General features: G+C 44.1%; 1 long non-coding RNA gene across 1 annotated transcript in view; it reads right to left on the reverse strand.

Annotated features, from left to right (window-relative positions):
* Positions 1 to 2,090: 2,090 nt before the first annotated feature.
* The window catches only part of LOC144930148 (uncharacterized), a 275,246-nt gene continuing 263,606 nt past the window's right edge, over positions 2,091 to 13,730 (reverse strand). Inside the window, exon 3 of the long non-coding RNA XR_013635252.1 lies at positions 2,091 to 2,155. This is a non-coding gene — a long non-coding RNA (uncharacterized LOC144930148). The remainder of the gene's footprint in view (positions 2,156 to 13,730) is intronic.

Here is a 13,730-nt window from a genome sequence, read left to right on the forward strand (position 1 = left end):
GTACCTATCCCTTCAATGAGACCACGCACAAAGGTGCTAGTCAGGCCAAACTCACAAATTGCTGTCTTTACCTCTCTAACCACCGAGTATGGCAAAGTGGTCCAGGTGCCCACGGGGTTGCCCTGGTCATCATTCTGCCAGGTCACTGGGCAAACTGAGACCAGATCAGCCAGCTCCTCCGCTGTAAGATCTGATCGAGCTTTCGCTGCGTGAACTATTTGTTGCACCAGCGAAAGCTTCTGAGCAGATGCAGATGACCCTCCAGGGGGCCCCAGAGCATGGGGCCCCACGGATGGAGGGTGATCACACACCGGCTCCGGTGGGGAAGGCAAGGGAGGCGGTGGTAATGAAGACACTGGGGGCAAAGCAGGGAGTGGGGGGCTGTGGGTACGGGAGAGGGTCTTTCCGAAGCGACACGCTGGGTTGCATCAGTAGAAGGGGGGGAGCTGCAACGGGGATGGCTACAGGAGCCGACGGGCATGGCGAGATCACCAGCCTCGTGAAAGAGGGCCTATCCGAGGTGACACGCAGTATCGCGTCGTGACAGAGGTGCCAGGCATGTGAAGCCTGCACGGGTGCCCGAGGCTCTTCGTGCAATGTCTGGCCCAATTGCTCCCAGTCCGCTAGCTTAAGGCTTCCGGCTTCAGGGTACCACGGGCACTGGGCACGCACCTCCTGTAGCAGGAGAGTGAGCTCTCTAGTGGGACAGTCATGCTGAGCCTTATGCAGCAAATACTGCAGCTCATTGCGGTGTTGCACTTGCAAAGCAGAGAGGGAGCTTCCCATACTTACCACAATGAAAAATACTCACCGGGATCCACGAAGTGGATGAGTGACGCGTCTGAAACCCTTGCCGGGCGAGGTGAGTGCTGAGGGCCCCACGTTTGGGCGCCAGTTGTGGCAGTTCAATGATGAGACAGAACACAGCTTTATGCAAGCAAGCAGGCTGGTCAGCTGAGATGGGCTGTTCTGCCCCCCGCCTTCCACCTTCTCCTTTTATTATATTTCTCCCCCCTAAGCATTACACACTGCTACCGCAAAAAGATACACAAAGGAATGTATGACGTTGATTAATATACTTATTTACCATCTTTTATCTACTACAATCCTGGTTCTCAGGCCTTGAGCCCAGGCTAAGAAAGCTTCCCACAGTCACTGTCCCAATAATCAAGTTCTCATAGTTCATATCTAGCCCTTGTCCTTGGTTAGAGCAATGTGTGCATTGCTTCTACAAAACAGTCAGGGTGTGCCCTGCCTGCTTCCAGGTGGAATAACTAAACATGAACCCTTCAGGGTTGGATAAAATAGGGAGAGGGGGACAGAACCAGGAGGGAACAAAAATTGGAGAGCAGGAGACAAACTGAAAGGGAAGATTAAGGGAAGAGGACACCAGACTATTGCAGGAGGATGGGAAGAGAAAGATCAGAGGGCGGGCAAAGAAAGACAATTGTAGAAGGGAAAAAACAGGAAGAGCAAACTCTTTGAAACAGGGACTGTCTTTCTGTTATGGGTCTATATGGTGCCCAGCATGATGGGGTCCTGATTTCTGACAGGGGCTTCTAGCTGATACATCAATAAGAGTGGTAAAATAGGGAATGGAATAAATTAAATTAAAAAAACTCAAACAAATAAAGAGAGGATGATTTAATGAAGGTGTGGCACACAGAAGTACTGTTAAGAGCCCATCTTTATTCCCTGCCCAAATACATGACATAGGTCAGGCTTATTGAAGGTTTAACCCCTGTCACAGTCTATCTGATGTCTTCAATGGCTATTGTTAGAAGATAGTTTTGTTGGTGATTCATGGGACTGTGAATCAGGGTCCTAGCTGTACCAAGGATTTGCTCTGTCATATTGGACAGATAACATTGGGGACTTGGTTGGAAAGTGTTATGTACCATTAGCCTTAATCTATCATTAGTAGTGATAGGAAAACTGAATCTGAAAAACTTGCTCCACTCACTCAAGCACGCCATAGAAAATCTTCTGTCACTCAAAAAGCTAAATGTCACTTAGGGAGAATTTGGAACCCAAGAAGTACTCATTAAACATCCTTATTAAAACACTATAATTATTTTACTTGCCTTTTTCATATGCAAAACTATTGGATGTGTTCACCTTCTTTCATCTTGGCAGCTGTAGCTTATCTTGAGAGCTGAAGAAAAATAGAAAAATTCTATCTATTTTCTCTCAAAAATGCTTGTTTTCTTTGAATTTTCTCATGGACTATTTCAATTGTTCAACTGAATGAAAACTGAAAAATGACCAAGTTCACAATAAGCAGACTCCATTATATAAACTTAGACCCAACAGACCCATCTTTCATGAAGTATAAAAACTTTATTTCAAACTGTTGAGTACAACTGATCAATGTAATACAGGACTGTACCCAAAGAGGAAAAAAGAAGGGCTTCTAATCAGGGTTTTTATAACAGAACGAAGCCATCTGATGCATGCTGCAAAGATGAATGAATACAACCCACTTGTGCAAAAAGACTTGATAAATATAAGCAGGGTCTTGATTCAGTGGAATATTTCATAGATGTCATAGAGATTTTATAGAGTTTTAAGGCCAGAAGGGACCATTAGATTATCTAATCTGACCTCCTGTATATCACAGAATATTAAATTTCACCCCTATACAAACTCCAATGATTTTAGTTAGGCTAAAGATCTTTAGTCCACTGAAGACTGAACTGGTATGTGCTACAGTCAGAGAACTGGAGCACACAAGGTGCCACCAGTAGCCAAAAGGTCCCTGCAATAGTGGGAAATTATTAAGTGAGTCATGCCTAGATGTACCACCTCAGAGCACTGGTCCACCCTATCTGGTGTCCTATCTCCAGGTATGGCCAATCTCTGATGCTTCAGATGAAGGAGGTTGTGAGGAATCACCCAGATTACATCTGGCCAGTTGTCCACAAGGGAAATAAATCCTTCTTGACCCCTGAACCCCTGAAGCATGTGATTGCCTTATAGTAATTGTCTATGGGTTATGAGCACGTTGAGGGCAATGCAGGCAATTCTGTTCTCCCCATGAATGAAAGGGATAACCAGGGCAATTCACAGATTCCTAGGACGGAAGAGACCACCATGACCATCCAGCCCACCCCCCTGCAATTTCTCCCAGAATTGGATGAAAGCATATTTTAGAAAGATGCGTAATCTTATTTTAAAGACTCATACTGATGACAAGTCCACCACTTCCCCTGGTAAGCTGTTCCAAATTTTAGTTAACCTTACTGCTAGGAAATTGCATCTTATTTAAAGGTTGAATTTGTCCAACTTCAACTTCCAGGTACTTTCTTTTGTTATGCCTTTAGCAACAAGGTTGAAATGTGCCCCCACTATCAGAAATTTTCCATGTTTAGATACGATGATCAAGTCACTTTCAACCTTCTCTTTGATAAGCTGAAAAATTCAAGCTCTTTAAACTTCACATCATAAGGCTTGTTTCTACCTCCTAGATCATTTTTGTGGCCTCCTTGGGAGTCACTCAAGTATTTCTACATCCTTCCTGAAGAGTAGACACCAGAACCAGACACAATATTCTAGTAGTGGTCTTACTAATGCTGTGTACAGATCGCTTACCTACTTCTATTTGATATTCCCCTAGTTATACAGTAAAACCTCAGAGTTATGAACACCAGAGTTACAAACAGTCAACCACACACCTCATTTGGAACTGGAATTATGCATTCAGGAAGCAGAGACATACGCACACACACAAAAGAAAATACAGTACAGTACTGTGTAAAAGACAAACTACTAAAAAAATAAAGGGAAAGTTTAAAAAAAAAGATTTGACAAGGTAAATAAACTGTTTCTGTGCATGTTTCCTTTAAACTAAGATGGCTAACAGCAGCATGTTTCTTCTGCTTAGTAAAGTTTCAAAGCTGAATTAAGTCAATGTTCAGCTGTAAACTTTTGAAAGAACAACGATAACATTTTGTTCAGAGTTATGAACAACCTCCATTCCTGACGTATTTGTAACTCTGAGGTCCTATTGTACATCCAAGGATTTCATTAACATTTTTTTCCCAAAGCATTGCACCGAAAACTCATGCTGAGGTGATTATCTATAATGACCTCTAAGTCCTTCTCTAAAGTCACTGCTTTCCTAACTTGTAGGTATAGCCTACATTCTTTATTCCTAGATATATTACCTTGCATTTGGCAACATTAAAATGATTTTTTGCTTGTGACCGTTTAATCAGAAAATTCAGATCACTCTGTAATACTAACTCCTCCTCCTTTTCCTCCTTCACAAACCCAACAATCTTTGTGCCATCTGCAAACTTTACAAGTAAAGATTTTGTGTCATTGTCTAGATAATTTCTAAAAATATTAAATAGTGTTGGACCAAGAACTTATCGCTGGGGGACCCTGATAGAAATGGTGCAGCTCATTGATAGCTTTCCATTAACATCTAAATTTTGAGGTGTGTCAGGAACGCAGTTTGTAATCCATGTAATGTGGACCCTGTTAATTTCATATAATGTAAGATTTATTTTTAATCAAAATGTCATGTGGTGCTAAGTCAAATGCCTTGGTGAAATCCAACTATACTCTACTGACACAACTGTATTTATCAACCAGGCCTGTAATTTTATCAAAAAAAGACAACAGATTTGTTTGACAAGACCTACCTTCCATGAAACAATGATGACTGGCATTGATTATGTTTTTAGCTTCTAAAACTTTATTAACAGAGTTCCAAATTAACCATTCCATTATTTTACCCAGGGTTGACATCAGGCTAAGGGACCTACAGTTGTCTGGGTCATACCCTTCTTTAAATATTGGATCTACGTTGTCAGCCCTCCAGTCTTTAGGCATTTCCCAAAATTTTCAAGATTTGTTAAAAAAATAACAACAAAAATATCAGGGGTTCACAGACCACCTCAGCTAGTTCCTTTAAGACTCATGGAGATAAGTTACCTGGGCTTGGTGATTTGAAAATACTTAATTTTAGCAGATACTGCCTCACATTCACTTTGTTACAGATGGTAAATTTTCCTTTCTGTCTACAATTTCATATGCGATAGATTCAATCTGCTGCTTCATTCCAAATACAGAACAGAATTAGCTATTGAACATTACTTCCTTTTCTACATTCCAATTTACAATTTAACCATATGTATCTAGCAATGCACCTATGCTGATCTGATTCAGTTGGTAACTTTTCAACACATTGTTATATATATATATATATATAAAACAATTTATATATTCAGCAGAACAAACTTCAAGAGTTTTGTGTTCTAAATGTTTTTAGAATACCTAAAGTTTTTTTTAAACTGTGAGATTTTTTTTAATAATGAAGAAATTAGAAAGCAATGTGATTTTATTAAAAGTAAACAGATAATTTTCCCCCTGTTGCTGGCAGGAACTCAAATGTTAAAAATGTAGGTTGAAGCACAACCCAGGTCTGATTCTCAGATCACTTACATGGCTGTAAAGCAGGAGTGCCTCTATTGGAGTGGGCACAGTGTAAAACCAGTGTAGAGCATCAGGATCTCAGAGTGTAGATCAGAGTGTAGTTCAGCAAGAATGTGTGAGCATCACTGCACCTCATCAGGGATCAGGGAGTGCAACTTGTGAATCCTGAGTCATCCCTTAGGAAGTACTCTAGCTCTTGTGTTAAATACTAGTAAAAACAGAGGTATTAGACATTTTTATTATTTGTATTACAGTAGAGCCTAGAGGCCCCAAAATATGTGTGTGTCTGTGGAAGGGGGTTACTGTGCAACGCACTGACCTCAAAAACATGAAGATATGGTCCCTGCCTAGGAAAGTTTAGTCTAAAAAGTTGAGACAGAGACAGGAAAGAAGTAGTAATACCCACACTGTACAGAGCGGGAGATGAGGTACACAGATACTAAGGAGGAGATTTTCAAAGGGATTTTCAAAGTGACAGTTAAGCACCTAAATATTATTGATTTTCACGGGTGCCTGTCATTTGTGTCTTTTAAAATCTCCCCTGAGGTCACGGAAGAAGTCCATGGAAGAGGCAGAAATTGAAGCCAGATTGCGTAAGTCTCAGCCTGGTGCCTTAACCACAAGCCTATCTTTCCTCTCTAGAAGATGGTAGGCCAGCATACTTCCCAGTATCCTGGTCTTTGTCAAAATAAAACTCTGTCTTTCAGTCCTGGTTCCACAGGGGGCATTAGCAGTCCACTAATATCCCTTAGGATGGTTTTATAGCTTCCGACAAATTCAAGTACATAAAATATGAGTGGTTCAACATTCCACTCCCACAAAAAGACAATAAATCCTAAGCCCGCAATGAAAGTGTGCATAGTTTCTTCAAGAAAAACCCTCCTATAATCCCAAAGGCAGCTTCTAAGATCCTTTATCTGACCACGAAAGAAGAGGAAAAAAACCTTGCCACTTTTTAGATGCAAAGGCAAAGGAGCAAGAAGAATTATTGTCACACATGAAACTGAACCAGATGATCTTTACAATGTAATAAAAAAAAAAATGCTGAGAACATCAAGGATGAAAAATGTCAGTGATCCAGCCATTTCACCAGAGACCCAGAAGGGGCAGAAAAAGCTTTGAACCAGTAGTTGTAACAGATATAGACACACAGTGGGGAGATGAAAAAGGAAAAGTTATTTTCCTTGGTGTGACATTGATTCTATTAACTCTGAATGATAAACTAAAGCTAGGAAGATATGGAGACTTAAGTTTTCAACAGTGAACAGACACAAGCAATTGCTTCACAACAAAACCTTAACAAAGCATTTTTAAATAAGTGGCACATGCAGTCTTTGCAATCCATAGATTCTAAGAAAAATACAAGCAAGAGGATATGTTTGCCATGATTGTTTTAAAGAAAATCTGAGAAAAATGCACTTGGTTCTAAATAAGATGTACTTCTCCATAAAAGAGGAATCTTCATTGGTTGTAATTCTCAGGAATCTTTGAGTAGTTCTTGAAACGTCTAATCATTGTAAATACTGGAGATTTTTTTTACAAATACTGCATGTAGATGATACTCAGCAACAAAACCAGCCCACTCCTTTGCAGATGGTTCCTGTGCAACCTCCTGTCGGCTCTGCAGTGAGGACTGGAAACTTGTGCAGGGAGGGAGTGCAGGGTGGAGCTGGATCATTCACAGATCCTATCTCCAAACATTTCCCATGGGGGAAGCTCCTTGGGTCAGTTGCTGAGCTGTGACATAAGACCTGATTTCATATTCTGTAGTGTGGAGTGTTACACATACAAGGAACAGGTAAAATTTAAGTAGACCCAGCATGCAGCAGGATCTGAAACTGCACTGAGGAGAGCGCTGCTGCCCAAGTGCCAAATTACTCTTGCTAGTATCAGGAGTAATGGATTGGAGGGACACACATCATGAGGACTATTCTTAATTTATTATCTTCTCAGAAAACCTGCTCCTTTTTCAACTTACTTGTGAGTAGCAGAGCTTATCAAACATGGTGGCGGTTGGGGATTGGGGCAAATGTGATGGACTTCAACAGCCTTATGCACCCTGATTCTTATTGTGCAAATTGCTGCAGGATCAAGACCTTTCAGATCCATCCAATTTCTCTTTGGTGTAACTGTACAGGAAATTGCACCCATATCTCAAAAAGAGAAAGGGTCCCTTGCAGAGGTGAAATGTGCTTACAAAAACCCCAAACAGCTAAAAAATAAGTATACATTTCCGCAGTAAATTTTATGGACATATGCACAATACGTCCATATCCCTCTCTCTCCTTATATTCACAAGCATATGCAAAAAATACATATAAAAATTCTGTGGCCTAGTGTGCTTTGTGATAACTAGTCTCAAGCTAACAATTGAGGTAGTCATCTAACAAAGTGCTACTGTGTTTCAACTGTACCACTTCCTTACAATCTGCTATTGCAGTAAATTTGGTCTAATGACCTGTCACCCCATATTTACTGCTAAAGTGCCTTGCCTCATAGTTACCTGTCTGTCCCGTGAATTAAAATTGAATAGAAGCACTCTTTATAGCATATTGTAATTTTATCTTTACTGCAACAAAGCTGCAGTGGGACTTCACTGCAGTAAAAGATATTTGATATATAAATTTAGGAATATTTCAGTGAAGTATAAAAATATGTTCTGGCTTTTATATGCTTCTTTAATTGGTTTGCTTTCTGGAGCCAATTGCAGGGCAGTCTGATAAATCAGTCTGCAAATTGTTGTATAGCCACAATCAAAACAAAAAAAAAATCACATTAATTAAATTTCCAAGTGTTTTCCTGGGATGAAATTTTTGTTTTGTGGGATAGTGTGATGGAGCAGATCGGTCACACAGTGGTATGGCAGGGGTTAATCCTTCCCTCCTAACAGAAGAAACCCCGCCCCTGAGGCTCCGCTGGGTATGCTCCACCTGGAAATCAGGTATAAAAGCCTGCAAAGCTGTTCAGTCAGGGCTGACTGCCAGGGAAGAAGGACGCTTGGTGGGGGCTCCAGCCCGGGAGCCCCTTCAGCCCCAGACGGCAGAAACCAGAGAGTCTGAGGCCCAGACCAGAGACCGATTGCCCACAGTTAGTTGACAGGAGTCGGAGTCCCAACAAGTTACCTGCACCAGAGAGCTTGGAGTCCCCGATGACAAATGGACCCTGTCTTCAGGACACATGGTAGGAAGTGGCCCAGGGGGGTGGAGTGAGTGATACCTCATACCTGAAGAAGGTCAGTGTGTTGAGGAAGGATCCCTGCTGATTGGGTGGTGACCATGCTCACTGTTGACAGGGCCCTGGTCTGGGAACTGGTCGAGAGGGAGAGGCTGCGTCCCCCTACCAACTCTGCCACCACCCACCCCCAGGTGGCGGCCTACTTCTTTGATTCTGGCCACTAGGTTGCATAGCCCTGACTTCAAGGGTGCCTTGTATGGACTCTGGCCACTAGGCTGCATTACCCCACCAGAGTAGGGGAATTAGATGGACTCTGGCCCTTGGGCCACGTTGCCCTAGGGGTGCATTGTATGGACTCTGGCCACTAGGCTGCATTATCCCACTAGGGAAGGGGAAGTAGATTGACTCTGGCCCTTGGGCCACACTGTGATAACTACAGAGGGGTTTAGAACGTGGACTTGGGCATAAAGAGGCTGTGTTACCTACCGCCCCCTTGATTTAAGGGGCCGTCGAGGTACTAGCCCCGCGACACATGGTGGAGAATGTGGGCACTGACCAGGGCCTGCTAGAAGGACCCACGCCTACAGGAAGGAGAAGCTCCTGAAATGGCTGCTGGAAAACCAGCAGCAACAAGCTGCCCAGCAACAGCAGGCGGCAACTACAGGCAGCACAGCAACAACAATCACAGCAACAGCTGCTTTGGGAATTGGCCACCCAGCAGCAAGTAAATCAGGACCAAAGCTTCCAACAGATGGCAGCCTTGTTGAGGACAGCTCGAAGTCCCTCACCCACCCAATCCGGAGCGGGGCCTGGGGATGGCCTTTGGCGACCACCGGTGTGTCTTATAAAGACGGGGCCCAGGGATGACCCTGAGGCCTTCTTGGTGACTTCTGAGAAGGTAGCTACTGCCAATCAGTGGCCCCCCAAATACTGGGCCACTATTCTAGCACCATACTTAATGTGATTGGCTCAGGCCGCTTACCGCAATCTTGATCCAAAGAAGGTGCTGCACTATGAGAAGGTTAAGGCCACTATCCTAGACTAGACAGGTATCAACCCAGAGACATACGGGCAGAGACTCCGCCAAGAGAAATATTTGCCAGGAGCCAGACCGTGGGCAGTGGCGCAGTGGGTCCGCAGCCTTTGTTGGAGGTAGCTAGAGCCGGAACACTGGACTAGCTGCCAAGTGGCCGAAGCTGTGGCCCTGGAGCAGTTCCTTCTGATCCTGCCCACCAGAGGGAAGGAGTGGGTGCAGTGGCACCACCCAAAGACCCTCGCGGAGGCCACATCCCTTGCCGAAGACTACAAGGCGGCCGAGCAGGAGAAGCGAGCGATCCCAAGTCAAAGAGCTCAGGAAGGGGGGACTGGCCCCCAGGTGGAGGGTTATGTAAGACAGGAAGGGGAAGCCCTGGGTCATACGCCGGGCAGACGGGGTCTCCGACAACCCCCAGAACATGGGGCCCCTCGGAGGCACGCCTGCCCTGGGCCCAGTAGGAATCATTGAGAGGATTGGGCCTACTACAAACCACTCCACCCATGGAGGGGAGCCAGGACCAGTGCTACAAGTGTGGACAAATAGGACACTTCAGGAGAGAGTGTCCTTACATGGACTGCAATTACAAGCCGGCCCTAGCAGTGGACCGAAGAGCCCGGAGATTGTGATCCTCGTGAGAATAGAGGAAACTCCAACTGTGGCATTGGTGGACTCGGGGTGCAGCCAGACTGTCATCCTCACTGGACTAGTAGAGCACTCCGGCCTCACTGGGGCACCGATATGGCTGCAATGTATACATGGGGATGTGAAATCTTACCCCATCATCTGGGTCTGACTAGCAGCAGCCCAACAGGAGGGGTGGTGCCTAGTTGGGGTGGCCCTTAGGTTAGCCTACCCTGTGATTCTGGGGCACGACTGGCTGGGTTTCGTTGACCTTTCTGGGGGTGGAGCGGACGGCCCATGAAGAAGGGGAGAATCCGCCCTGGGAGACATGGATTGTTAGGCCAAACAGAGCCACAGGACCCCATGGAGGGCACATCGGGAGACCCCCAAAGTAGCCAATGAAAGCCAAGCCCCAGATGACAGTCCGACAGGAGAAGAGCCGGGATGGCTGCATTATCCCACTAGGGAAGGGGAAGTAGATGGACTCTGGCCCTTGGGCCATACTGTGCTAACTACAGAGGGGTTTAGAACTCAGACTTGCGTGTAGAGAGGCTGTGTTACCTCCCGTTCCCTTGACTTAAGGGGCCATCGAGGTACTGGCCCTGCCACAGGTAGGTATTAATAAAAAAACACATAACCATGATTCAGACAAGAGTTGTGGTTTGTAATGGTCAATCATCCATTTTTAGGTATTCTCCTGTGTGTTTTCTATTACACAAAAACATTAGGTTAAATTAATTCCTGGTTAAAATCCAGTGAAGTCAGCAGATTTGAACCAGCAGTTAATTTGATCCTTTGTATTTTTTCCAGTTTATGCACACATATATATCTTAATGTGGAAAAAGTGTCTCTTTTAAGGGTAGCAGGAGTCAGTGTTCTGTTAATATGTGCTTGCTCAGAAAGCAGCATCACTAAGGAATTATTGTGGCCGTATTTTTTTAGTGCACCTACAAACCTACAAAGCTAGAATAAAAGTGCTAAAAATTATACAGATATCAAAAGTATGTCTATACTTCAAAAAAATGACAGTGATTTTCAGAGTCCAGGTCAAATGACTCGGGCTGACATGCTTACAGTAAAAATAGCACTTTAGCTGTCTTTGTTTGGGCTGGAGACTGGGCTCTGAGACACAGTGAGCAGGAAGGGTGTCAGAGCCCAGGCTCCACTCCAACTGGGAATGTCTACACTCAGTGGTGAGCTGGAGCTGGTTCGCACCAGTTCACGCGAACCGGTTATTAAATTCTGAAGCCGGTTTAGAACCAGTTGTTAAAGGGGTGGGCAAACTGTGGCCTGCAGGCCACACGCGGCCCGCGGGCCCGTCCTTTCCATCATGCCTGAGCTCTCAGCTGGGGAAGCTCCCCTGAGAATTTTTACTCACCCAGCGGCACTCTGGGCCTTCGGCGGCACTTCGGCGGCGGGTCTTTCACTTGCTCCGAGCCTTTGGCGGCACTTTGGCGGCAGCTCTTTCACTCGCTCTGGGCCTTTGATGGCACTTCGGCGGTGGGTCCTTCACTCACTCTGGGCCTTTGGCAGTACTTCGGGGGCAGGTCCTTCAGTGCCGCCGAAGACCCAGAGCAACTGAAGAACGTGCCGCTGAAGTACTGCCGAAGACCCGGAGCGACTGAAGGAAATGGTTCTTCAGCTTCTGGCAGCTCATCACTGTCTACACTGCTATTTTTAGTCCCATAGTGCAAGCCTGAGTCAGTTGATCCAGGCTCTATGACTCACTGCTGCATGATTTTTTTTTTGCAGTGTAGACATTCATAATCCAAATTGTGAGATAGTAAATCTGTCCACAACCACAGTACAGTCAAACAGTGCTGACAGAAAAGCCAGTGGAGCTGTGTAGTCAAGAGTCACTGTCATAAGCAGATGGACTGAGGATTTAGAGGACAAGGAATATGCTCCCATGTGAAAATACCTATTTATCAGACTTTAACAATATTGAGTCTTCAGAAAACACCACGAAGTTGGGCAGCCTAGGCAAATGACAAGGAAATCAGGAGGAAAGGGAGAATGTAAGGGGTGAGGGGAAGTATAGACAATACTCTTGAAATGAGAATGAAGACTAATTGAACAGACAATGCACTAAGGTACAGGAAAAAAAGAAACGACAAACCAGGAGAACAAGAGAAAAGGAAAATATATTATTTTTCTGCCACTGAATAGACAGGTTTGTTACCAGGATAAAGTATGCAAAAGAAACAGATTGTACCTGTATTCTAGGAGTGGTTTAGTAACAAGTGCTACGTGAAGCGCATTCTAGTGTGAATTCAGCCTATGTTGCTGGATACTTCACCTCTGAGAGAACAAATTATAAAAAGCCTTTCAAGGCCATGTCTTACCTTTTCTTATTATTAAAATGCATTGTGTGCAGAGAAGTGGCTTACCAGCTGTGCAGCATGTAAAGCTCTTAGTCTTTTCCTCCTTTGGGACTGACCTTTTGACTGCAGAACTTCCAGTGGCATGCATAAGCCAACTGTATGCTCTCTGCTGCATTGGTCTGTAGGTAACCGGTAACAGTCCTGATAAGGTGGCAGTCTGTGCTAGGCAAGGGTGGAGCACACACAAAAGAACCCAGGCAGATAGAGAAATTAAACATTAAAAAAGAAAATATTAACCAGTTATACCTTAAAATCTTTAGTTTTTTGTATATGTAGTCAGTGCATTATTGTTTATGTTAATGTTAAGGAACTATAGTGAAAACGCCTCATATTTCAATTTAGCAATTAGGAAAAAAAAAAAAAAACTATTTACAGGCTTAGAAAAAGGCATGGGCTCAGAAACAGTTCCAAGGTAGTGAGGAGTAGACTAAAAGGAACAAACTAGAATTTATTGCCAACTTGCAACACTAATGAACTTGAGCAAATATTTTCTGATGTTAATGGTCTGTGTAAGAATACCTATTTCATTAACCACTGAAGTGTTTGTAAAAGTAAATCATTGTTTCACAGGCAATTTTCTTTTACAATTTGTCCCAAAAGAGAGAAATCTGAGTAAGAGTTACAAATAACTTTGTCATGCCAAGAAGAAGTGGTGAGAAGGAGCAATGCTCAGACTGCCTGGGTTGTGGTTCGATCAGATAAGCGTCAGAAAAGATTCTCACGGACCTACAAGAGTACAAAGAAATCTTCCAGGAGGCCTTTAGCACTTCAATGCTCAAAAATTCCATCCAAATAGTGGATGGAAAATTCAGCAGAGTCCTGGCTTACAGAGGGTCTGGGCCAACAGTAGTTGAACCCACAATTGCATCTGAGGGGCGCTTGAATTCAGGACAAAGCTGAACCAGGCGGTGCAGGTGGAGGCCTAGTCTGGCCCCAGTTCCCCTTCTGTTTGAATTTAGCATGTTACTGTGTTGCGTTATGTTATGAGAGATCATTGGATATACTTCATGATGCAATGCACACTGGCATGCTAAATATAAACACAACGGACAGCGTGGGGCAGGCCTAATGCT

Source organism: Lepidochelys kempii, chromosome 2 (genome assembly GCF_965140285.1).
Source record: "Lepidochelys kempii isolate rLepKem1 chromosome 2, rLepKem1.hap1, whole genome shotgun sequence".
In the NCBI taxonomy this organism is placed as follows: Eukaryota; Metazoa; Chordata; order Testudines; family Cheloniidae; genus Lepidochelys; species Lepidochelys kempii.